General features: G+C 43.5%; 1 long non-coding RNA gene across 2 annotated transcripts in view; it reads left to right on the top strand.

The window, feature by feature from the left end:
* LOC147272625 (uncharacterized) overlaps positions 1 to 27,860 on the top strand; it is a 178,031-nt gene that overhangs the window by 100,470 nt on the left and 49,701 nt on the right. The window lies entirely within an intron of this gene.

Genomic DNA, 27,860 nt, shown 5'->3' with positions numbered 1-27,860 from the left:
TCGAGTGCTTTTACAAGGTCAACAGTCCCACCTGAAACTGCAGACAAGTAGTTCAAGGACTCTCTGTGAATAAATGAAAAGCCTCTGTTTTCCATATTCAGAAAGCCGCCGGGGACTGGCTGGGTCAAAAAAAGTGAGGGAGAAGCAGCATAAGGAGAATGTTGCCCTTTTTATGTTTTGCTGAGACATTAAGTGAGGAGCCTTGAACCAAACCTTTTCTTCACTCACACTTTGTTTGTTATCAGCCGGCCCTTTGAGACCCTTCTGCACTGCAGTATGTTCCACTGCTAGCGAGCTCGAAACACTGAGACTAAGTGTAGACATGTGGAAAGCTGCAATCACCCTGCTCGATAATAGGAAAAGGTCAAATTGAAGGGGAAAGCGATGTACAAATGAAGTGAAATTACTGTGTTTGGCCTTTTTAATGTTGCTCTTCCATTAAACTAAAGTTAATATACACATTATGACCTTCCTGCTCCCGCTGAGGGTGAGATTGTTGTACTAACCATATGCCACCACCCACCTTCCCCTTAAATCAGCCTCCTGTTTATACTCCGGACAAACACTCACACTGCCTTTTTTCCCTGGCCGGCCATATTTAGATTGCTGTGACAACCTACCTGAACTATCTGGGCCATGGTAAACTTTAGCGGGCCCCCGTTCACTCCCCTGGCTCGAATAATCATCACAAGACTCTGCAGCCTTCTGCTCAACAGGAGTTATTTATCCTTCCCTCAGCTGGGGAACAAAGAGGACACGCTGTTTTACAAACCCATTTGGATTCGCCACCATCACAGACGTCTTATTGTACCTTGTGTTGCACGCAGTGACGGAGCAGTTTTATTTCCCAGGTAAACCCATTTCCTCAGGCGAAGCTGTGTTCCGTGGGATTTGTCCAGGACAAAATGAGCCTCTGCTCTGGTTTGAATGAGAGTTTAAAGTAGAAGAAAGGTAATTACCGTGTGCTTATCACCAATAATAAAAACCCAAGTGGAAAGGTTAGTGATGAACAAACACACAGGTTTGTCGTGAGGAGTTAAACCTTAAAATGTGCAACTGTGTTCCAATGAATATTTGGTGCATTTTTTCAGGTGGGCAACAGTTGAAGCGGGCATAAAAAGGATTATATTTTAGATCTTAAACTTGGCATTTGCTATAACTTAAGGCTGTATTTTGCAAACGAGAAAAAAAAAACTGCTGTGAGGAGTAATAATTCTTTAATTAAAATGAAAAAAAAAAAAAAAAAAGCTGAATTATAATTCAGAGACCATACCACTGCAGCCAAACTCAGTGGGAAAAATAAGTAAAAGCAATTTTTCACTTTAGTGAATGAATCAAATCCTAAAGTCCTTCCAAGGCCCATGAGGAATTGTGCTGACTGGCAAACAGGCACAACCAAGAGGCCGACCTCCTTGGTGGAGGAAATAATTATAGCATTTGTTATCGAATGCATTGGTTTTCTCCAGGATGTTCTGGCGCAGTTCATAGTTCAGTCACTGATGGTTGGCCGTCCTGATGCCGCCACCTCAGACGGACGCTGTTTTTAATGCCGGAGTGCAGCATTTCCACAGAATCCCTCTCATTCAAGCCAACTTCTGTCTCATCCATCCACACAACATTCTGCTTACATCGCCTCAGGGCTTATCCACATGGCCTTGAACAAACTGAGACCGGCAGAAAATGTTCTTTTTCGGAGAGTAGCGGCTTCCTCTTTCTGCCAGAAACACTACTGTTCACCTAAAGGTGGACTCGTGACATGAACACTGCAACAGGACCTCTGTGTCCTCCATGTTACCTCTGGTGAGCTCTTGCACAAAAAAAGAAAAGAATATCAAGGTTTCTTTTCTTTTTTTTATTTAATTTTTTTTAATCACAGATTGTCATCCATTGATCAAAACCCCAAATTTCCACTGAAGGATGCAAAAACACGGCTGGGTTTTGAGGCGTCGTCTTTTTCCCCTCACCTATTTTTAGTACGGCGTGAATCCAGTTTGAGGTCATATTCATGCTGAAATTCTAAAAGGATCACAATTTTTTTCAAGCACCACTGTAATCTGTACTTCCCCAGGCACACTGATACACAATTTACCTCCAGTGCCTTTTTTTTTTTCCCCCTCTCTCGCTCTCTCCTTCATATCCTGTTTGCTTACTTCTCTGGGTTGGAATCCCAGTGCCTCCATGCGAGCACCCAGCGGCAACTAATGAGCGACTGACACGAGCAATTAGATGAATACAAACACTGCTGCAAACACTGATTTTGAGGGGCTGACATGATGGACGGCTAAGATAATGCGGCCTACAGTTACAGCACTGAGGGTTTTGGAGTCTTTTGTACAAAAGGACTGCAACAAACACGCTTAAAAGAATAAAATCGGGTGGGGTTTTGTTTTTGGGTGGTCCTGGACCCTCATATCAGGATCAAGTATGAAATACCAGATTTGCTTCTTAAAGAAACCTGTTTGATACACATTTAAGAAGCAAATCCGGCATTTGAGAACTTGGATGAGGAACAAAGGAGCAAAACAACTTGATCAGCACATCAATCTTATATTCCACAGCCCCACCAATCAAAATAAAAAGACTTAGTTTTTCCTCCATCAGGGTGATATTCATCCCAGATTCGTGTTTTTTTTGGTTGTTTTGTTTTTTAAGCCCTTAGACAACCGAGCCACCTCATACTCTACCATAACCTTGAACCCTGTTTGGCTGTAACAGTGGAACTTGTGGAATGTTCTCAACGCTGATGGTCAGTCAATACCTCCGGATCACCTGCTGACTGATTGACAGACCTCAAACACACACAGAGTAACCGGGGCTGAGAAATGGAAAGAAACAAATGACTGTTTACTCTGCGTGTGCGCGTGCGCAGTCATTTGCTAGATATGTGTACACACCCTGTGGCAATCCTGTGAAAAATTACAATTACTGCCTCACGGTTGCATGCCTCCGCCAAGCAATAGTCAGGGAGTGCAGCCTTTCAGGGAATTTTGATTATCTTATGGAGAAACCATCAAGTCATTCCACAGATTTGAAAAGCGCTCATATGAGCCCCACTGAAAGGCTGTGCCAAGCTTTGAAGCGCTGAGAGACGGTGTGGTCATGAGGGATGACAGTGACCTTGACCTTTGACCACCAAAATGTTTCAGTTTGTCTTCAAGTCCAAGTGGACGTTTGGGTCAAATTTGAAGAGTTTCCTGAGATCACATTCATGTGGGATGATGGTGACCTTGACCTTTGATCACTTCCATCTCTTGATTTGTGCCAGGTTTGTAGGAACGCCACCCACCTGCTGCTGAGAGCTCTTCAGGTTTGTGAAAGATGATTCGAACCTTGACCACCACAAGCGTTTCAGGTCATCCTTGGGTCCATGTAGGACATTTATGCAAATTTAGACGTTCCCTCAAGGGGTTGGTGACATCTTTTGATTCGTATTTCAGTCCAAGTGAAAATTTGTTCCATATTTTAGGAGTTCCTGAGAATCAAGAATAGGATAAGCAAGCGTATGACCCCGAAAACATAACACTTCTGGCTCACTGCTGTCACAGCTGCGGAGGCATAATAAAATTGAATAGTAAATAAGTTCTGCTGTAGTTGCCTCCCACGGATGAGGTGATGTTTTCATAAGAGTCAAATGGAATGAAAAGTAAATGTAGCACAAGAGGAAAAAAGGGAAGGGGAGGGGGAGGCAAGAGCTGGTGGCCACCATCTGGGAGATTGTATGTACGCGAAGATGAGAAGGAAACGGTAAAACACACGGGGAGCAGTACAGTAAGAGAGCAGAAACACAAATGTGTGCATATCTGGGAGGAGATGAAAAAGGAATAATGAAGGGATGAAAAAGAAGAGCTGGAGCTGGATGACGATGTTTACTGGTCCCAGATGTCCGTAGGTAGTTGTGCGGGTGGGTGGGTGGTGGGGGGGTGGGGTGGGGGTTGTGGTTGCGCTGCAGACATCTGACTGCTTGCAGCTCCACTTCGTTCACAAATCCATCTGAACAGATAATCCCATTGGATGCATTGCTGTGAGCGTTTAACCCAGGTTAATATAAATCACGTCTTACAGTATTCACCACTTAAGGAGGATTTTTGTGCCAGAATTTCCCTTGCAAAATGAACTCAAAAGGTCTATAAATCACTTGTTTTATTCTGAATTTGAGTTTTGGTTTTGCTCAGTCGATCGGTAACTTGTCCATCTCTGACAGCTCTACAAATAATGTTACATCACTTTAGTCTGCCAGCTCAGGTGGACTGGGATTCAGTTCGAGATGCGTTGCACCGTTTGATACCGTTGCCATCTTTCCAGCTGTTTACGTTCTCGAAAACTGGCAGTGCAGCTCACCTTGAGGACGTCACAGGGCTCCAACACTTTTAAATCTGTGAGGCCAAGTGTGCTTATGAGAGGGAAATGGTGAAATCTGGCACAATGCCTGTGAAACTGACGGAAATATATTGAAGGGTTAGGCTTTGGGGGTCCATTGGTTTGCAAACCTAGGTGCTGTCACACCCTTGGAACTGGATGTTCGAGGAGCTTAGCGTAGGAGCAGCTTCTCCACTTGTCTCTTTTTGATGGAGGGGATATTTTGGGGGGGGGGGAAACTCCCTGATAAATCTATGCACAGCCCTGTTTGTACGCCAGTTGGGGGAGCACGGTCCTCGGCTCTGTCTTAGAGGCAGGTTTTAGATCTTACTTCAACAATTCCTGCATTTTCTCAACCATATTTACTCAAGTAAGTTTCGGGTAATGCAACAGTATAGTTGGGTCTGATTATTCAACCCGCCTCCGTCTGCTGTCATAACAACCTTCCCATTAAACACAGCTGGCATGCAACAAAACTTCGCTTACTCACACTCCTCTCTTTGTTTCTAGGAGGAGCTATTTTAGAGTACAATCAGTTTGATATAGTCAATACTGCGAACGAGCCCCCGTCCAAAATTCTGCCAAAGCACTTGGCGCCGAGCCCTCCAGAAAGTGGCCTTGCAGGCTGCATTTTTAAAACTGATGGCTTAAAGGGGGTAAGCGCTACAAGCTACAGGCTAATAAATATACCAGCAGTCTGTTAAGCCTCTCAGGGAGCTAAAGTAGGTAACTGCAAGACAATACCAGATGCCTGGCAGGAAGTGAAGCCAGTCTGTTAGATATGAATTTAGCCTCCCAGGCAATCAGGAATAACAGATTGCCTTAAGAGTGCCATATGCCTGACAGAGAGCCAAAAAAAAAAAAAAAAGAAAAGCAACACTACAGGGGCAGGTTATTGAGTTATTTAGAGTTTCCTGGTGTCCTTTCTGTTCTAATTGGCCCATGCGGTGTGTCTCAGCTGTACTGTGACATGTTTGCCCTCTGATTTAGGTGGTGGTCTCCCCACTTCTTCCTCTGTGTCACTTAACAACCCAGTGTAGCGGAGCGAAAATGCCTCAGGTTGCGGCTAACACCTACCACACAACAGAGCCTTTAACTTGGGCTTGAAAGACTTCTCGCTCACAGAAATGATGTGTTTGATTTAAATGAATCCTGACAGGACAAAGAATTCCTCTGACGGTCTGACACATGCTTGACCCGACCTTGTCCTCAGAATAGAAAGATCGCACTGGGCTTTTCTGACTAACACGAAATTATGTGATGTTTCACATCTCAGTGTTTTCACAAAAAAAAAAAATCTTTTCATAAATCATTCATTTTATGAGCACGGTTGAGATTCGAAAGAATTATCGAAGCCTGTTTTGTTTGGGCAAAAATTGGCATTGAGGTGCTTTTATGCTACAGATTCTTTTCCACATCGTCACGTGTGTCTTCACACAGACAAAAGTTCACTCCAGACCAAATAGGGTCACCTCAGATGGCCAAAATACCAAACTCAGGGCTTCACCTGAAGTTCCAATCTGGTTCTATCGAAAAAATGTGGAAAGACCACCAGAATTTGAACTCCTCCTTCCATTCTCGAGGTGGTGTGTCATGTTGAAAGTACAAGCCAGCGTTGAAATGATCCTAGGAAGAAGACTATTTATGATCCCTCAGTTTAGGAAAGCATCAACTGAGATCTGAAGATCTAAAACCTGCCTCCAAATTTACCCTGACGGTGCCGGTTGCGTGATGTTTAACAAGTGAATTTGTTTCCACCAAGAAAAATAATACAATATTTCCACTGGCATCATTTCTGCAGTACCGGCTTGTAAATTTACCACATTGCGCGAAGGTGATCGCTTCATTAATGTCCAACGAAACCGCCTCGTTGAGTCCAGTGAGTGATGTCACGCTGGCTACGTCCGCCTCTTTTGTCCTGTCTATGCTTTGTTACTGGGCTGACAGAGGAGATGAAATTGGTCGTGACAAGACTGAGGGCCCTTCAGTTTCCCTCACATTGTTTTTCTTCTTCTTAAACCTTCTCAGAACGAGATGCGAGGTTTCTAGAATCTTTTGACATTCCTGTCTGTAAAAAAAAAATGTGTGGATGTCACAGAGACAGCTTCAAGACCCGAGAGGGTCCGAACCGGACGACCCATCGGTCCTTACGAACTGTACCTTTCTCTTAGTACTACCAATCTAACACTTCTGCTATTCTTCTCCAACTCTAAAGAACAAGAGGTCCGTTGAAGTATTTATAAAATATTAAACATCCAGAAGGAGCTCCCTTGCTAATTATGCTTTTAATATGACACATTCCGGCAGCTTCAGATGCCGTTTGTGCATCAGTGAACTTTCATTTTCATGCGCCCTTTCCCTGGCTTGCTTTTATTTCTTGGTTGTTGGTTTTGTCTTGTTGTTTTTATGGCTGCATTTGCACTTGTACGCAAACACTCAGACATGGTAGATCCCTGCAGGAGGAACTGTTAAGACACTGCGGGGCAGCTTGTCCCCGCGGAAAGTAACTGTCTGCATTGGAAAGTCATACAAAAAAGAAAAGAAAAAAAAAACCTTCACACGAACGCACACAGATACAAGAGAGAGGATTTAAAAATTAATTACTTTCTGTCTTATCTTCCATATTAAACTGTTGAGATGATATCAGTTTTATTGTTGTAACAGAGCATATACAATATCTTGTTCTTGAGAATGCAGAATTTTGTTCAGGGCAATTCAAGGAGGGACGGAGCCACTGGAGCATACATATTAATACATATTTGAATTAAGGTCATTAAATGAAGTTTTTCAGGATCGAAACTTATTTGCCAGCCGAACCAGAGCCAGACAAGGAGCACGTGTGTGCGTAAAGGAGCAAAGGATCAGCTAACTGCTAGTTAGCTTAGCGCAACGAATGGTAGTGGAATGCCACTTTGGCGCTGCTCCTTCAGGTCATCAAATACACACTTCTCAAACGCTCTTAGCCAAACTTAAGACAATGAGAGCTGTTCTTAACATTCATTGACGTAAAAATTGTAAATTTTCAGACACTGGAATGACACCACTGACGGTGCGCGGCGGTTTCATACAGTGCCTCATAACTTGGCCCAAAATAAAGATGTTTGACGACAACAAATGTGACTGCTAAGCACGCCGTACTTGTAAACCGACACTCCGAACCTTGGATAGAGATGCAAGCAGTCCTATGCTAAGCTAACTTCCGGTTAGCTTGCCTGTGTGGGTCTCTAATAAAGGCGTAGAGGAGAGAAAGGCATCTATATTCTTGTCCTGCCCTCAAGAAGAAGGCAAATAAACATATTTCCCAAAAAAGTTTTCCTTTAAATGCTCAATTTATCAGAGACCTTCCTCCAAGAATAGGCAAAGAGCAAAGTGAAACTACTTCCTTCAAACTATCCTATTTACTTTACATTAAATATTTTAGATTTCTGGAACTTGTCACATTCCGGTGTGTGCTTACATCACCATTAACACTCCACCCCCACCTGAGAGACTGTAAGGGACGCCACCATCCTGAAATATTTAATGTACTCCTCCCTTTTGCTCCGTGCTCCTGAGTTATCGGAAAGGACAGGGAGCTTCTCGGTCGGCCTTCCCGAGGAGTCGTGACTAAACTGGTAGAAACAGTGGAGGAAGACAAATGCTCCCTCCCACCTCCGTAGCCCCGCTGTTCAAGCCGAAAGGTACACAGTGTGAATAAGTCTTAAAATGGATTATACACAGTGGACCTGGGAGCAGTTAAAGTTGGAGTGGGAAAACAAAATTATGTACTTTCTTTGATCTGAGGCACATTTTAGTAGGCAAAACGGATGTGTCGCCCGAAATGTATTCTTACATGCTCGCTTGCATGATCAAGCGGCCACATCAAAGGAAATAAAGGGGGCCACTGGAATGTGTTATCTCATGTTGGTTGCTTTTTTTTTTTTTTTTTTCCCAATGCCTTTCACACTGGAACCAATTTAAGTTAAGAAAATTAACCTATCACATCACTTGTGGTTATATTAAGCGATAAAATAGTTTCATCGTCCTCTTTTCATCTTTTTTTTTTGCCCCTCTTTATTCCTCTCCTCGCTCTTGATCAGTGGAGCGGGAAATAGATCCGATGATGTAACCGAGTTATCTAATCGCCAATTGAAAATCGTCCAATTTGCATCAGCTCGATGTAAATGACCTTCTTTTATGGCATGCATTGCCGCCGCCGTCAAACACGCTGTTAGCCATCCACCCACAAATCAGCTTTGCACTTTGTCATGTCACATCAATACGGCTCGCGATGTGAACATGTCTGAGGAGGTCACACACACACACACACACTTATATACACAAGTCATTCTGACCCCGGCTTGTGAGGTGTCGAGACAGCACTATTTAGCCAGCGGTGCTTCGATCCTTTGGGGATGACCGAGGAAAAATAGTTGTGTGTCCTTAACTTGTGTCACATTTGGCGACAGTGAGAGACAGTGGCTTGAGGACCATTACTGGTATAACCCCTGACAGCCATGTAACAACTCAAGGTCATCCCATCCAAAATGCTGCCTTAATGATAGCTGGATGTACAGTAGAAGGAGAGTAATGAGCTCTTTTAGTGGGTTATTTCCCCACTGGAGGTTCTTCTTCTCTCTCCTCTTGGAAAGCTAGAGATCCTGAGTCATTAGCGCTTCTGCTCTGATGATAATTCAATGCAGCTCAGTCCGATAATTTTGATTCAGATGAAAGCGGCGTTCTGACAGAAGGTGCTTTTTCTCCGCTCGTCTATGTGCTCAAAAGGAAGAAGAAAGAACCCAACCTCTGAAGGTAGCTACCTCCGCTGTTCCATTTTAAATATTTCTTCTTTCCTTTTTTAAACTAGGAATTGAGGGAGAGCGCAGTGGTGCATTTTGACAGTATACACGGCATCTTTCTTCTGCACAGAATACAAATTCTTTCATCACATCACTCTGTGATTAAAAAGGTCCCATTAAAGTAACATTTATGGGCATGAAACAGTTTTGCCATCCTCCCTGGAGCAGACAAGAAGGAGGATATCTTTGTCTGGCACATTTGGCAGTTCGCTTACCGTTAGTTAGCTTCGCGCAATGAATGGTAGGTGATGGGAGGTGTCGGCATGCTGAGGTCCAGAAGTAATCTCCCACAGAGGTGACGATGATGAGTCGCAACAGCAGCAGCTGTCAACAAATGTTTGGTATTCTTGAGTTTTGACGGGCTGCCTGAAATCACTGCGCCCTCTGGAAAGTAGTTCCGGTCATTTGTCTGATTTTAAAATTGCATTGTCTCTTGTGTACAATTATTTCACACTGAATCCAATACACAAAACCTAGTTATATTAATGCAGGCAAAGATCTTGTTGAGAAAAGTGTATTCGATGACTTTTAACAGTTATGCTAACACTTCCCACCCACTGCCATTCATTATGCTAAGCTAACTCGCAGTCAGATGTGACAGAGGAGTATTTTTCTTCTTGCCTTGTCCCCCAAAACTCTTTGTGTTCCTTTAACAGCCTCGGGGGGGTTTCCAGATGTTTCGCAGAGCATAAATGAACGACGTAAGATTATAGGAATGCCACAAGTGCATCCATATCATCGGATAAAAGCCACTTTAGTGTTAACATCATGAACTCTACCCACATGCAACCCCCCCCCCCCCCCCCGCCTGAGGGTGTGCACCCCACCACTGTACACCAGATTGTGTGAATCACATGTGTCCCGCACAATTCACACTTTATCTCACTCCACTGACATGCAACGTGTTAGGAAGTGACACATCACCGCTTAGCTCATGGGGAAGTTCTCCAGCCGGTGCGTGGAACATCGGTTGGACCGTACGGCGTTGCACCTCACGAACTTTGAAGTCGCCCTTGTTGGCCTCTGATGATGAAAGACACTGTAAAGTAAAAATAATCTTCCCCACACTGTGATATAACACATTTTTGTGGTGTCTTTTGTGCCGGAAGCAGTTTGGCATGCTCATGAGAATAGAAACACCCAATTTTAATACCCATCATACAGAAGGTGTGCGTGTGTGTGTGTCTGAACCTTTCATATAACATCCATTTCTTTTTGATGCCTTTATTTTTTTAACACCAGAGGAGTAAATCCCCTCCAGCCACGGTGGCTGATGGGAAGCAGCTCTTATCTTTCAGGCTTGATCAATACTAAATGTTTACTTCATATGCTGCTGAGTTCGCAGCCTCTCCAAACTCATTTTCTATCCCACGCTGTGCTTTGGGACGAAAGCTAAATCATGATATTATCTCTTCACTAAGGTTACTGATGCATCTCAGCTCTGTTTAGTGACAAAATTCATCTCTCCACTGGAGATTGAGTTTGGATTGTTTTTTTGTTGTTGTTTTTTTTGGGGGGGGGGGGGGGGGGGGCGGGTGTTGTCAGGCTGCTGTTGCAGGATGCACTCCAGCAAGAAAACTACAAAATAACAAATGGTTGTTGAGATTTTGTAAAAAAGACATGATGATAACGCAAAAAAGAGAAAAAAAAAACTCAAGTTTTCTCGTGCCTGTTTTTCTTTATTCATAAAAAATTAAGGTTTAGCTTTTGTGGCTGAACTGCTCCATCACATCCACCCACGAAGAGAAATACGTCAAAAATACATGATAAACGTTGGAATCAGTCGCCCGCGCAAAGCTTAAGGTGGTTTAAGACTGCATTGAGGAATGAAGATATGAGAAGATCATGTTCAAGAACCCCCCCCCCCCCCCCCCGGATTCATTTGGAACACTCCGAGCCAGATTATCTGTCAGGTGATAGGGATGCTAAGCAAGGGGTGAAGACCTTAAAACTCTTCAGTGGCTGTTAGCAGCATTAATCTTGTCTCGGGGCAGAAGAGGGGTGTTGTTCTGGAGTATCTTCACACCCCCCCCCCCGCCCCAAAAGCTTCAAGCTTCAATCAATATAACATCATCACATATCTGTTACTTTTTACAATCATTCTTTGCCTCCGACTGTGAGACGGCGCCTCTCTGAAGCAGAATATGGAGTGAAAGAAAGAAAAATACATTTTAATTTGTGGGCTTAAAGGATTTTTTTTATTTTTTTTCCCCGTGATTGCGTTCCAGCCTGTAAAAGAAGCTGTTTGCTGCCGCTCACTTGAAGCAGCCTGACAATTCCTCAGCTCCAGCTCTAATCCATCAGAGTAAACATGAAGCCTTCATTTGCTTTTGTAAGAGTTTGTTTAATCGTTATTTCATTGTGCCACAGTCGAGTGTCTTCATATCGGGGGGCTGCATTACTCCGCTTCCCGCCAATCACCTGACACACACACAGAAGGGAGTGAGAGTCTCTGTTAATCTCTCAAAACATACCACTTTACCAACTTTGTCTCATTCCCTCTTCCCTGTGAAGTGTTGCTTTTGAAGCTGGGGCAGCACTTAATTTTATCTCTTCAAATGTAACAAAATAAATGATAAAAATGCTCATTAGTACGGGATGGATTGCACTGGAATTTGCAGACCGGCTCTATGATGTGGAGTCAGACTGACAGTGAAATAATTAGAAATTGGCACGATATGGCACAGTTAGGAAGTTGACATTTCAGCGTAGTTGAGGTACCACTGGGCTGGCATTTATGTGGCATTTTTCATAGTCACAACTCCTAATAAAACGGATACAAAAATGATCGGGTTGGACAGACCTGAGAGATGCAGGAAAACACCTACTAGTTCATCAGATCTGACATGGAGGTTCATTTGCAAAAATACAGTTAAAAAAATATAAAATCTTTAAATTGATTGAGGATGAATGAAACATGCATTCATTCAATTATATTAAAAGCTGACAATTATTTTATATTTAAAATTGTATTTATTCTTTGTTTGAGAGTAAGGAATGGCCATGCCAGTACCAGTAACCAGGAGCAATAATCCAACATACTTGGCCATACCCAGAATTTGTTATTCTGGCAGTAGCTGTAATCCAACATTCTGGGCTGTACCAGCGAGTTTATTTTCTTGTGCCGTACAAATGATCAAACTTTTTCCACCTACACCAATTACTCGACATTCTTGGCCACATCGTCAACCCAACATTCTGGGTCATACAATAACTCAATACTCTAGGCCATACCAGTAATATGTCATTCTGGTCCATACCAGTAACCCAATATTGTGGACTATACCAGTAACTCATTACCTAGGCCATACCTGTGATTTGTCATGCTGGTCCAAACCAGTAACCCAACATTATGGTCCATACCAGTAACCCAACATTCTGAACCATACCAGTAACTCAGTACTCTAGGCCATACCTGTGATTTGTCATTCTAGGCCATACCAATAACCCAATATTCTTGACGATACAAGTAACCCAGCGTTCTGGGTTATACCACAAACGCAACATTCTTGGCCTTACCAGTAACCCAACATTCTGGACCATACCAGTAACCCAACATTCTGGACCAGACCAGTAACCCAACATTCTTGGCCTTACCAGTAACCCAACATTCTGGACCATATCAGTAACCCAACATTCTGGACCAGACCAGTAACCCGACATTTTGGACCAGACCAGTAACCCGACATTCTGGGTCATACATAGGTTGAATTTAGTTGTTGTATTTAGTTTTTGGACTCTTTCATTTTGTATATTGACTCAAGTTTAGTAGATGCAGTTGTTTTAATCTTTGTTTTTGTTGATTGTGGGTTTGGTTTTGATGAAGGGTTTGGCCAGTTCTTTGCTTATTTTGTACTCACTTCCCTCCTGTGTCTGTTTCCCTGGTCCATCAGTCCTCATCAGTCTCAGCCTTTTTCCTGGTGTTTTTCCTCCCATCAGCTCCTTCCCTGCCCTCCTGTTCTCCCATCCGTTTCTTCTTGCAGTAGTACTTTAGTTTGGTTCTCTGAGTCCGTTCTCGGTTGGATCCTCATGTCACCCTGCCTGTTGTGTACTCCTTAGTGTTGCTCAGCTGTTCCTGCTGTCCCCAGTGTTCTATTGGTTTATTTTGAGTTTTAAAAGCTTTAGGTTCTATACATCCTGCTTCCTTGTCATTGTCTGCGCCACCACTAAACTTGGTCCCCGGGCCATACGAGTAACCCAAACCTGTTGTGTTGTAGCAGTCCATGACCGGGTCAGTCCATGTTTGACCTCGACCTGGGTTTCTGTCTGAGAAAATCTGGGAACCCATTGTCTACGTCTGACAACTTAGCCTCTGGGAAGAAGGGCATATATTTTTCAGGGTTCTGGTGTAGCCAGTGGATATCTGCTCCAAGACTTCCTTGTTCCGTCCTTCGCTAATTGTTTACAATATAGCAAGTTGAGATGTTTGCGGTGAGTTTAGAGATGACGATAATGAGTGGATTGTCTCAATAGTAGCCGGTTTACTCTCAGTTAACAATTTAAAACCACTTCAACAGCTTTGTTAAATCGTCTGACCAGATATTTTTACAACCTAGCATTTAGGTCAATGAACTCCGCCTCTTTTGTGCTCCACACAGACTGTATACACAACTGAGGCCCACTCAAGCGTGATTTGTCAAAGCTACTCAAACAAAAAGTCAAAGTTTCCCTGTCCCTACATTTTCTCCCTTGACTACATATATTTACAGATATTTATATACAGAATCCGTATTTATATACAGAATCTGTTTGTAGAGATCATGTCTGAGTTTCCCCAGAAAGGTTTGTTTTTAACCCAGCCATTTGAGAGTACATATTTTAGTTAGATAGATCAAATATTCTTCAATGGACAAACAAATGCTGCACCTGTTTAAGAAAAGAAAGAAAAAAAAAAAGTTCTCTAAAGTGAGCTGGGTTAGATGATCCAGACCATGGCCCCCCACACACGGAAAGGCCCTAAGTCCAAAACCACCACATCCATGCATTTTAACCCACTGCACATTGCATCTGTGGCTCAGCTCACGCACTTTTCAATCATGTTAAATCAATCATTTGACATGTTGTGGCACTGGAGAGTGACGCTCTTCTAATTGTAAATTATTTTGCAGCTTGCATATTCTCCCCGTCATGTCAGCGACGAACCCTGGAGCGAGCAAACCTGCTATATCTCAGCCTTTTCCCTGACATTGTCACGCAAAGGCACACACTTTTCACACACCTTAAGATGGCATTAGGACGCCCAAATTATCGAAAAACTCCCCTGGTTTTATTAAAGTAATCCTATGCATAACCTTGCAGCTCCTATTACCGTGACACGAAGGGGAACGGGGGTTGTCACTGGATTCCATATTTCATCCATGATTTAGCACCCAGCTGCCCTCAAGTCACAGCGAATGCTTCCTACCTGTAGTCCTTGTTATGTATAATAAACTTTAAATTTATGTAACACCCTGTATGCCTTTGTGCTGAACCACTAAGTCCTTGAGAGGGGGAAAAAAAAAAAGAAAGGAAAAAGCAGGTAAAAAATAGTTCCTTTTGCATATCCTCAACTGAAAGAAGCCGTTAAGGATAAATTGCTCTTTCTCTAAAGCCAGTACTTTTTATAGACAATATCTGTTTTTATGAGGTCGTCCATCACTTTACCCCACAATTAAACTGCTTAAAGAAGCATTTTGCTTGCAGATTTATTTCAACTTCACCAGTTTCTTGATGAAATAAGCCATGTCAGTTTAAATCCTCTAATGGTTTCATTAGGTTTTACATTTAGCTCGGACATTTCATAAGAAAGTTAAATGCACTCCCCATGCTGGGATTACAAAATAAGTCGTAGTGGGCTCGAGCTTGTTAATGTGTGTTTTTCTGCTGGATGCATCTCTTTTCTAACAAATGCCATAGTTGGGAGTGTTCAATGGCCTCATTAAGCCACCATGCGGGTGACTGCCGTGGGCCAGAGGCACTCAGTTTTCAGGTTATCCATCCGTCCTGTTCTCGTTAACATGATATTTCAGCAACGCCTGGAGGGAATTTGGCACTGACATCCACTTGGACTCAAGGATTGACTGAGATGGTTCTGGTGCTCAAAAGTCACATCTGTGCACACAACAGCCCTCGTTTATCAAGCGGTTGTACAACAGGAAGTGAACGTACGGCGGATGTTCTATCTATCCCCTTGTAAATCTCTATGGTCATCAGTATGGATCAAATCGATCTGATCTGAAGTCAGGTCTGAGATTGCGTCGGCACCACCGAGGGGAGCGAGTGACATGTCTGTTGTGCTCTGCACAATATTGGGCTGAACAGGGTTTTAGTGGACGTTCTGATGAGCAAAGTGGTGCTTCTGTGTCTCCTCCACACTCAGCTTCCAAAACCTGAACATATCAGGGTGTGGCGTAAATGACGACTGTTTTTGGCTGCAGCATTAGCTGTGATCAGCGAGGTGGTACCGGTTTGGTGAGTAAATCAAGCCGAAGTCCGGTCATACGGTCTCTACACTGTAGTGATACATGAGAGGCATTGTCTGTCTTGGCAGTGACGGGAACAGGTACATATCAAGGAGAAATACTGCGACTTGGCAGTATTTATACTTTTGAAGTTTATTCCACAAGTATTCAGGGAGTGGTGAATGTTAGCATGACATTTATTCTGTTTGCTTTGCTCTTGTAGCTTTTTGGGGTGTGTGAAAAAGACCATAACGTACAAAAGGGCTCTTCATGCCACCGAACTGTTACGATTTGGGTTTTGTTAACTCCTAACGGCTACGTCTAACTCCTCACTCCTGATGGACCTCTTGCTAAGGCCGTGATGGAGGCCTGGAAAGAACGCCATGATGCGTCACAAATCTGTCAGATGATCAAGTGACACAATGAACACAACTCATGAGGGGAAAAAAAGACTGCTTGCAAAAATCTTATCGTTAAATATGCGTTAAAGTCTGACATACCACATGATTGGCCATGCTAGCGGGGGACTGTAGCACCCTGTGTGTGCTGACAGTTTATCAGACTCGTACGGACCTCACACAGTATTTTTGACCCAGTTCCTTCCCAGGTAGGTGGACAGCATGTAATTGTCAATATTTGTGGTGCAATACGGCAATGAAACCCTCCAAAATGAACAACTTTGTCAACAATTTCAATGAGTTGATCAGAATTGAAGTTCAGGAACAGGACCATCACCCACATGTTTCATAAAACTGCTCTTCTTATTATCTTACTTGTTCTGCTTACTGATAATGTACAAGCCCCCCACCCCCCCCCCCCCCCCCCCACACACACACACACACACACATCCACCCAAGGGTGAGTTGCTTTGATTCTGCTCCAAAATGGCAGCTGCCGTGTGAGGCACACCTGTGAAAAATTCACCAGCTGACACTTTTTACATCGCTTAAAAAAAAGAAGAAGAAAAGAACGAACTCTATGAGGCCTTTCGTGATGTTTCTGGACCGTTTACATCCACCTGTGACGTCATCTTCCTCTAAAGTGCGCCTCGTATTTACAGAAGGGAACGAGGTGCGCGCATCTAAAAAAGCGAGTGACGCTAAACTTTAAACACGCAGAAACAGCAGCAGCAACAAACGCACGCCAAAAAAAAGGTCATTCCTCTCTCTAATGTCCTCAGGTGTGCTGGCAAGCCTGTAAAAACATGAGAGAATGACCACAAAAGAGGAACCCTCTGGGTTTAAAAGTCCACGCTAACGGTGATTGACAGCGCAGAGCTGTGAGGACATAGTTTAAATGCCTGGGTGATTCGATGTCTCAAAGCTCAAAGGAAAACAACCTCAAATAAGAGGGAGCTTCAGATGTATTGCAGTCACATCCTCATGGAGAATTCGGGGACCTGTTCTGCAGTATAAGAGATTTAATCTTTAGATTTACTCCTCTCTCCTCTAACTTCCAGGTGATGCATGCCGCATAATAAGTCCACGGGCTCATTTCTGCTAGCTGCGATCGCTAAAAATAGCCACGGAAAGTGATGGTGCAAAATGAGGGCTCCACGTGGGGAGAAAAAAAAGGGAGAGCATGGGACAGATAGCGGCGTGTCGCTGCATTTCCTGTTGTGTGTGTGTGTGTGTGTGTGTGCGCGCTTTGAGGGATAAAGAGAGGTGGTGACTGATTGAGTGTGTGAGGTGAGGAGAATCAGGGGTGGGGTGGGGGGGGATCTGGCAGCGGCGAGCAAAGAGGAGGCCAAACTCCAGGGGCTTCTTTTCACCAAACTGACAGCCGGCTCAAGCTCCCACCGTGAAGAAGCATTCAAGAGACTTTTCTTTTTTTTTTTAAAAGCTGCAATACGTGGTTGACGTGTGGAAAGTGAACGCATCATGGATATGAATATATATGTAATATATACACAAAATGGAAAAAAAACGACCTCGGAGGGGTTTTAGGTGTGAGTCAGTCAGACCTACGTTCACTCCGCAGGGGTCTGAATACAATGTGTGCACCCATTCACATGCGTGTGAATGTCGATGAGATGAAGTGATTCACAGGAAGTGTGTTTGTGTGTGTGTAAGCATGTAGGAGTGTGCGATGTTTTCATCAGGAACAAATTAGCCTGAGCTGTGAGAACTAAGGTGGGCGGGACTGAAAAGCACATGCTGGCTTGAATAGGCATGGAAACAGCAGGGACACACACACACAAACACAGAGATCCAGCAGATTCACATATGCCTGCATCTACACTTTGACTATCCAGCCGTGCGTCGCTGCTCCGAACAAGCTGGGACTTGTGTGTGTTCATGTGTGCGACATTTATATCAGGTCTATAATCAAGTGTGTGAAAGCTAACGTTGCTCGTTTCTTTCTTTGTTTTTTTATTCATAAAAACCAAAGCGAGAATTAATATTGAAAATCTCCCACATTTTTATTTTATTTAAGAAAGAGTGCCAGTTGTGTGTGTGTGTGTGTGTGTGTGTGTGTGTGTGTGTGTGTGTGTGTGCACGCGCATTTAAATGCGCCTCGACTCTGCGAGGCTCCATACAACACAGGCCTATGGGTGAAGAATGACTTAATTGTTTTGACTTCCAACGTCAAGAGCACAACAGCAGGAACACACCAAGCCCAGAGCCAGGGATGCTCAGATATTAGGCTCTTAAAAAAACAACAACACAAAAAAAAAAATGAAAAAGTTCGCCCAAGTGGAACAGCAACTTCTGCGATGAGAGACGTCACGAGAGAGGAGACATATTCCAACCTAACATCCTTGGCAGGGAGGAATAATCCCAAATTAAGGAACATTAATGAAGTAACCCAATTTTATCCGTTTTTTTTTTTTTTTTTTAGTTCAGTTTATTTTTCCTTTTCTTTGAGAGCAATCCGCTTCCCTTAAATCCACAAGATTAAGCACAGGCTTTAATTCCGAATAAGAGACTTCAGGGATTTAGTGATTTCACCGAGGGAGGCCCCTAAGCCCCCCCCCGGAAGACGGAGGAGGGAGAGTGAGTGGCGGCGGCGGCGGCGGCGGTGGTGGGGGATTCCAGACATTTGGCCAGTGAGTCACATCTGTTGAGTCAAGTTCTATGTGTATTTTAAAAAGTCTGCTATGCAGATTAGAATTTAAAAAGGACATTAGCGTGTTAACAAGCCGGCAGTTTAGCGAAGGAGGAGCAGAAAAGGAGCTTAGAGGCAGATTTTTGACGGATAACGACAATCCGCAGCTTTGGTTCAACTCGACGTTTCATTCCTTTAACGTCCTGCCACACAAATCGGCTGCGGCTCTTGTTTCTGATGGCGCTAGCGTAGCACGCAAACCTATCCAGGATGTCGGCGTGTTGTTGCCATGGTTACCATGCAACATCCGTCATTTGTTTTTGCATCAGTCAAGATATTTGTACGCATACTTACCCTTCAGCAGCTCCCAAGTAGCCTCCCGAAAGCTCCCCAACCCCCCATTTAAAGATCTTTAAAAATAAAGGCATACCAACCAACTAATGAGAAATGTGGACACAAAAAATGAGGTAATGAGTACAGAATAGAATAAAACATACAAAATGTCATTTTAAATGTAACTTCCATTGGTTTCTCCAGTCGATACTTAGAAAATAAGTCTTTTTTTATATTTTGTTCAGATATGAAGACAGTGTCATTAAAAATTAATTATTTACTTGAATCAATCAAGCAGATTCACGTCCGTAACCCTGCAGCAGCTCTGAACCAGGGCCGGCCCCAGTTCATCTCCCTCTTCCAAAAACGCTCCTTGAGTTTCCGATCAAAGTTTTAAAAACAGATTCGTTAGAAGAAAACAAAAATGAACTATCTCATGAATGACACTCTTGCTCTTTGGTTAATATACCGACACACCCGTTGTTGCTCATAAGTTGCATCCTTATCTTCCAGAGCTTTTCTTACTTTGAACAACAAACTGATCCAAGGCTCTGGTGTACTAATGGAAAGACACCAAGAGGTTAAACTAACTGCTCTTTTTAAAAAGCAGCCACTTCAAACAACTGATGCTGCAATGCAAACCTGCCTTGTAGAGCTGCCAAGTGGCCCTAATGGAAAACCTTCGAATCTGTTCTCTCCTATTATAGTTGCTCTTTGATGTTTTTTGCAACAAATTCTCTGACCAAACGTTAGCTCGCAGCTAACGTTCTTGTTATAATCGCTGTCTGACCTTCATTTCAATCCACATTTGGAGTGACTTATTTTTTTTCCTTTTCTATTCGAAATAATTCCATTGTTTTATCCGCAGCTGCAGGCTAAACTGTGCTATTAAGTTGATGAGTATGGTTTTTCCTCTTCTTTTTTTCGAGTCAAAATACCCCTCATCTGTAACTCATGACATATGCAACGCTGTCATCCACTGACCCTCGAGGGCTCTTGTCATAAAGAATATGTCGCATGTGTCACACAGATGTCAACACACACTTGTTCAAGCCTTTGCATCCTAAACGAGTCGCTTCATGTAGGGCCAGAAATGGAATATTGAGGAAATTCATGAAATGCCGAGAAGTTCGAGAGAATATGTGAAAGGTGTGGAGCGTTTATTTATTTTTAGGGGAAACTGAAGGCCAGGCTATACACAAATGTATTCTGCAAATACAGTAGGCTAGCAAAGGCAACTTCCTAATGTGTTTAGGCTAAATTTTAAGATTCGTCTTTCAGCCGTTGTTGATTCCAGATCTTTTAAAAATCTAATTAAAGGATCGCACCAACCTTTTGGCAAACACACACATATGATACACATATATATATTTGATACAAGTAGACAAGAAGACAGACTCCCTTCATTCCTCTGTTTATGCTATAGGTAGCTACAGACCAAAAATGAACAGCTAACTGCTCGTTAGCTTGGCACAATGAATGGTAATGAATGGGGATTGTTAGCGTCCTTACATTAAGAAGTCATCAAAGAGATATGGTAGAAGATCTTGATTGATCTTGAAGGAATAATCACTTTATAGCATCGTTGGCCTTGATGATGAGCATTTGAGACGCTGCCACCCGTAGTTTGGTCAGGAAAGCAGTTCCACCTACGTGTCTGGTTTGAAATCGACAACTGAATGTAATTTTTAGCACAATCCGGATGATTTGAATGCAGATAAAGAGGTACGCTCGATGACGTTTGATGGAGGCACGCTAACCTGACCATCCACTACCATTCGTTGTGCTAAACTGACTTGCTGTCAGCAGGTCTCTAATGCAGCACAGAGGAGAGAAGGGTCTCCGTCTCCTTGTCCGACTCTGGGGAGGACAGTAAATAAGCACATTTGCATAAAAATCGCAGTGTACCTTTTACACGGGAGATAATGCATCCGGAGATGATTTTGAGGTCAAGAAGGTGATCAAGATTACATCTCGAACTGAGGCGATGCGTTGCTGCAGTGAAAGAGGGAGACGGGAAGTGAGAGGGAGGAATAGAAGGGAGGCAAACAGAAGAAAACAGCCTTACATCTCATCTCATTGTGCTTCTCCATGACAGCTCTTTGAGGAAAATGAACAAGATAGCTGGGAGCCACTGCAGTGGTAGTACTGATGTTGGCACACTATGAAACATTTAATTGCACCATCATTCAGCGGAGGAAGGAGGGAGCGCTGCTGCCTTCTCAAGCCATGAAAGCCCATCAGTGATCCCGTTCAATGCTCCAAGTGGGCCAGGCCGGGCCACCCCCCCTCCAACCACCACCACAACCACCACCATCTTCTTCTTCTGTTTTTTTTTTTTTTTTTTTTTTCAAAAATGGGTCATTGCCTTGTAATATTAATAGCAACACTTTGGGCTACCATCTTCTGCAGTGTGATCATATGGAGGAAATTTGTTCTAAAGTCGGGTCTTGGAGGGTGTGTGGTCTCTCTCTCTCTCCCTCTCTCTCTCTCTCTCTATCTCTCCCTCTATCTCTCTCTCGATCTCTTTGTCTCTGCAGACGGTCATGTCACAGCCGACCTCACTTCATGCTCAACAAGCTCGCCCTGTGTTTTCTAAGAAACAAGAAAAAGCGCGCTCTCATATGGGATATATTACATTAGCATGGATGGACTCGCTTCTGAAATTCATCGAGCTTCATTTATGTTGTGTGTGTGTGTGTGTGTGTGTGTGTGTATATATATATGTATATATATATATATATATATATATATACACACACAGAAACACTGTGCTGCCTTCTATCTGGGTATAATTTGTGCTTGGCTTCAAGAAGCCGGTCTACAATGATCCAGTAATGGCAGATAAATCCACAAACTAGTCTCCCATCTACCAGATAATGCCAGTGTCATGCATCCCTGAGCCCCAAACACAACCTCCTATTGATTCTCTCACGTGGCCATAAAAAAAAAAAAAAGGTAAAAAGCTGTTTGTGCAACTCCAGCGTACAAACAGAATTACAAAGTAGTCAGTATTAACACACCGCCTCAGGGTAAACAAAGTAAGAACAGTTTGTTTTGTTTTTCATGGGGAAAAAGAGATTTCTGTGTGTTTCAGTGCTTTGACGTGGGCGGGAATCAGTCATAAAAATATCATCTACCTCCGAGCACTAATATCTGAATCAATAGTTAAAAGGGGGCTGGGGCTCGGGGGGGGGGGTTGCTGATACTGCCAGGCTACTTTTAATCAAATTTGAGAGACTACGCCAAAGCATATTTAGTTGTATTGAGTGAAAACTTTCTCAAAAAACAAAAAACAGGAATACTCCCACGCTCTGCTTTACTTGGGAGTATTCAAGTTTAATTTTTTCTGAGAAAGTTCCACCATAAGAGGATTTACTCAACATTTTTGGGAAGTGTGAATGTTCTTTTTTTTCCTTTTTTTTCTTCCTGTGAAAGTGTCATAAAGTCAAACCCTCTGTTACAGGAGCCCCTCAAAGGTTCTTAATTTATTGATGTCAGATCAGTTACACGAAAACAACTTTATCAGCTGATTTAATTGAAACGCGGCGGGAGGATGAGCCAAATAAAGATCTGGAGTGGATCGAATGAAAAGACAGATCCAGGATTTTAATTTTCTTTCTACAGCTACAATCTTCTGAATGGACCCCTGCCAGCCCTGTCTTTGGAATTATATCATTTTTCTTTCACAGTTCTCATCAGTAAGACATTTGTCACGTCATATAACAAATTTAATTTGGTCTTGACATGACTTCCTTGTGTCCGGAAGTTCTCAAATAATTCTTGAAATAAAACCTAGAACACGTAAAAATTGGGGTTTACTGCCTCACAATTAAATGAATGAATGATTCAAATAAACCACGCTTGTGTGAGAGCTTTTATTTTGAAAGACAGGCCGTAAATGTTTAATCTACAGTGGCGTCGCAGATACGATGTCACTATGACTGAAGTCAGGTTTGCATCAAACATTCATCTCCTGCTCCAATCTGTTTTAATGGCCGCCAAATAAAACGCAGGATGTGTCCCGGGTGTAACATGACCGCCATAAACCCCAGGAGAAAGTAGAGGTTACAAATTGAACAAGTAGTCGCCTTGGCAACGCACGCATTTGGATACCTATCATTGTCACGGACACGGCCAAGGAATGTTTTGGTCTCAAAGATCCACATGTGTCTGTAGTTGCTGTTGCGCGTTTTGGGGAAACCAGAAAGACGCCGTCAGCAGAAACCGCCGTCTTGTGAGTTCAGTGTTCGAACGTTAGATTTTAATCTGTCTCCCAATTCGCGCGTTGACTCTTTCTGTGCAAACACCACATCGAGTACATCAAAAAAAACCTCTTAAGTCGAACGTTTCCATCCCCCCTATTTTTCTGTTGCGATACTTCAAAAATGCGCATAAAAACAAGGTGACGGAGTCCCAGCTGTAACTGGGGGGTTGCTGGTTTTCGTGCTGTTCCCTGGAGGTTCAGAGGGAATGACTGCGCCGTTTCAGCTCGCTCTCTCATGATAACGGTTCAGTTGACTCTGCAAACAGAAGCTTGGTCGCTGTCGTCGAAGAGTTACTGCTGTCAATGAGCGGTTCGTTCAATCACGCCTCATTTCAGCAGTCAAGATCGCCGGCACGAACCGAGCTCACTCTTCTCGCACTAATTACCTCTTGCTCTCGAGATAACGACGTTAAGAAAGCAATTACAGCCTCCCTTAATCTCACTGACGACAACTCTTCGGTCTTACTGTTAAAGCAAACGTTTCCTACCGCTGTCAGTTCAAATTAAAGGCTTCAAAACATTCCCGGGTTTTTACTGGGGGGCGGTCGTGGAAGGGAAAGGCTTGACACAGAGATTTGTCGACTATTCTTTTAAAAATCGACGGGACAAGACGTCACTCTGGCGTGATTTTTGACAGCCGATCGGTTTTGAATACCGCCGGGATGCGGAGAGAAAGAAAGAGAGAGTGGTAGCTGTTAAATGACTTTCAGGCGACAGGCATCCCGCTCCTCAACAAGGTAACAATTCTATTAAATGTGCCTCACTGTTGACAAGAGCGTGAGTTGCTATGATTTACAGGAAAAAAAAAAAAGCTGATTATCGACTCCGGATTTGTTTGGCTGCTCTGTTTAATAACTCCTGTGTTCGGACGGGATGGAGAGACTCGAACACCTTCTTATCCTGACCAAAATTAAAAGAATTAAATTTATATATATATTTATATGTCCACGGATGAGTCTTTGAAGTGTTAGTTATTTTGATCCCACTGACAAATCCTGCTTTAAAATGGGACCTGGCAGGTCTTGACTGTACTACCCTGATCCTGCTCAAGCTATATAATCTCCCGCATGCCACCAAAGCCACTTTGTGGCCTCGCGTCAACGTCTAGACATCGAATAAGTCACTGGTTCACTTTTTCAGTCCCTCTCAAATGCAGAAGAAAAACTGCATTCCCTCCTCTAGCCAGGCTCCGGTGTGGCTGAAACATGCGAAGGCATCACGGCATCACGGTTTCATCACCATATATCGTGATTCCCAACATCAAACGTTGGTGTCTAAGTGTGTCTTCAGGACTTAAAATACCACGTGAGCGTGTTTTTACACAGACAACATCGCCCTCGGCAAATATCGGCAGCGTCAGTTGTGAAAATATCGGCGAAAAAGATCGGCTCTGGAGCGCCACTGGTGTGGATACCAGGAGCTGGGATATTGTTCAAAAATGATGTTGCTGTGTCGCTTCTATTGCACAGCCTTACGCGTGATCAGTGGATGAGGAGTGTAGAAACTAGAACAAATCAGTACTTTCCCCCTCCAAAAACATGTATTTGTGTACTTGTCCCAGTGTTTAATCCGTCGACTGGTTATGATCTCTCTCACGCTGCACATTTCCTTCTATTATTCCCCTCCATTTCCACCGACTCTGGCTGATAACCCCATAAAATGCGGCGCGCACACTCCATTAAAAGGACAAATCCTCCTTTAGATACTTTTAGTCTGGCATATATCATCAGCGCGGGATGCTCACATTCCAGGAGCTATTTGGTGATGAAGTGCTGTAATTTACACTTCCTCATGCGCCCACACATTGTGTATTTCAGACGTTTTTAGTGCAGCAGGAGAACTTTTGACGTAAAAGATGGAACGAGGAAACAAAACCTTTGAATGTCCTCCTGGTTGCAGTGCATTAGCATCTATGTGGCTTTGGGAAAACAGAAAAAATATACCATCAGAGAGCAGATTGAAGCATTTGGTTTGGAGGGATAGAACTATAGCCCGTATACCTGCGAGTGCAAAAGATTCACTACATCCCATCTCTGAATACTTCTGATGTTCAGATTCATAAGTGGGTCACAGGCTTGGTGGTGTTTAAACAGTTTGCCAAGCGAACAACAGGATAGGGGCTCAATGTGCAGCTTTATAGCAAGCTGCTCTGCTTGGCAGCCGGCGTTAGAAGATCGCCTCAAGGGAAAGGCTCTGTAGCGAACTAAAGTCGAGTCCAGAAGTGAAGGAAAGAACGAGTCATCCCCGCCCGCCCCCCTTCCACGCACACATAATGGCGCTTCATTCATGGCTGGATGTCCAGAATAGACCAGACAGCACGGATTCATGTCACTTGAATACACGCAGTTCAGTGTGCTTTATTTATTCCATTCAATTCAATTGAATCCAGTCTGGCAGTGACTGCAGAGCCCAACAATGAAGTTGCAAAAGTGAATTTCCCCGTCGCCATTTCACGAGGTCAACTCATCACGTTGGTATCTGCTCCAGCTTGTAGGCTCTCACGCTGAGAATTACCCACAATCCCCAAGTCCAACAGCGACATCTCTGATCGGTGGAGTGCAGCGTGACCGTACTCATTTGAACAATGTCAGCTTCTCAGAGCGTCACAAGTTGTCCTTTTCTGGCGTGAACGTATTGATGATGTCAGAGGTAAAGCTCTCGACCTACAGGTCGGTCTTCATTCCTACCATCTCGACGACTGTCACGACATGTCGATGACTACCACTCACAAGAACAAGCAGCTTGGGTGCGTTGTCCCATGAAGGTGGCTGGCGTCTCCCTTCGGAGGAAGGTCAGGGACTCAGGGTAGAGCCGCTACTCGGTGTTTGGGGCACCAGGGTGCCTCCATAGGAAGGTGTTCCAGGTGCATCCAGGAGGGCAGACCGAGGACCAGATGGAGGGACTGGATCCCCAGGCTGGTCAGGGATCACCTCGGGGAGTGGCCGGAAAAAGAGACGTTTCCCTACTGGTGCTGCTACCTCCACGGCTCAATTGGAAGAATGAGACATATGTTTTTTAGCAACATCAACACTTAGTCACAAAATGTCGCTGGGTCAGAAATATAAAAAGCAACGCCTTATGTGGTGAGTAACTTGTGATAAATGTGTTCACAGCCTTGTACTTGTGCCCTTTTTGACGTTTTCCCGTGCCGCATCAAGAATTCTCTCTAATGGACGAACTCCTAGAGACAGAGCCGCTCGACAAGACGGCCGGTCCGTGCTCCCTCTCTCGCTCTGTCATCGATATCCTCAAAATTTTCATGCAGCTCCATACATGCTGTCATAGACTGCAGCCCCCAGCACCCCCATGACCCTGATGAATAAAGAACCAGTAAAGTAAATGGAAGATCTGACGGATCGATGGCCTCATCAATTATAACGACCGCTGCTGGACCGAGCGATCCCGACGTCACGGGGGGAATTTTAATCTCTCTCAAAAAAAAAAATAGAGACGCGTTTGATTCCTGCAGTTGTCTTTCTGAACAGTCTCCTCTAAAGAAAATCATACTTGACAACTTTTCACCTCTTTAATATGCTGAATCATTTTTGTCCTGCAGTAAATTATTATACAAAAAAGAAGTTCTGTAATTCTGCCGCTCACCTCTGATGAAAAGTCAGGAGGAATGAAAGGATTTTCAACTGCAAGTAAACGGGGATCAATGCGGTTGCTCAGAAAAGATGTTTAGCTCCAAGATATGAATATTAATGACTTCTGCAAGAGATATTTTCTAAACTAAGTGAGATTATATGGATTTTATTTTCTTTCCCACAGAAGGACGCCGCTAATAAAGCTAATCTATCATCTGCAGTACAAATGAGACAGTGGATATTTGCAATAATAGGGGCTATTATTTGGTGCTTTGTTGTGTGTTTGCTGGGGTTTTTTGGGTGCTGGTGTGCTGCTGTTGAGGCTGGATAATTACATTTCAGGTCACGAGATACGGCTGGCTGCGATGGAAAACAAACACAGAAAGTGTTCAGAGTGAATTTTAAATAGTTGGTGAATCTTGGCGTTGCGGTCTGTTCGTTTGGCACTCCCGACGCTGGACTACTTGTCTTTGTGGCACATCTGTGTGGAAAATGAAATCATGAATTGTTAACCTTTCCCTCCCACTGGTTGTTCATGTTAGACTTAGACGTATTCCAATTAGCAACATTGTTCATATTTCCCCATAATCCCACCATGTGTAATTACACTGGACTTGTGCCGATGCTCTGTGCCCAACGTGTACATTGGTAGTCATTAGAGTGAGGCTGTATATGGCGTGTACTGAATAAGAGGTACTTAGCCCTAATGCACCTGCATTTTTCATCATTATTGTGTAAATTTATGCAGTGAAGTGCAGCAAACACCTCATTGCACTACCCACTCCATGTGAGGAACCAGTGTTTTGGATATCATGTGCAAGTTTCCCGTCACCGACCCTGGATGTGTTGGATTTTACGGCCAGTATTTCAGCAGTGCTGATTTAAACTCCCAAGTAGTTCTTCCACTTCTTTCTCGGAGCTTGTTATTAAATGTTTTCAGCCGTGTAGTTTGGTAGAGTAAATGGGCATCCTGGTGAGCTTTAAGTGCATC

Source organism: Aulostomus chinensis, chromosome 1, assembly GCF_037954235.1.
Source record: "Aulostomus chinensis isolate RoL2024-O1b breed Wild chromosome 1, RoL_Achi_v1.0, whole genome shotgun sequence".
NCBI classification, from domain to species: Eukaryota; Metazoa; Chordata; class Actinopteri; order Syngnathiformes; family Aulostomidae; genus Aulostomus; species Aulostomus chinensis.
This window is presented reverse-complemented; position numbering and strand designations above follow the sequence as displayed.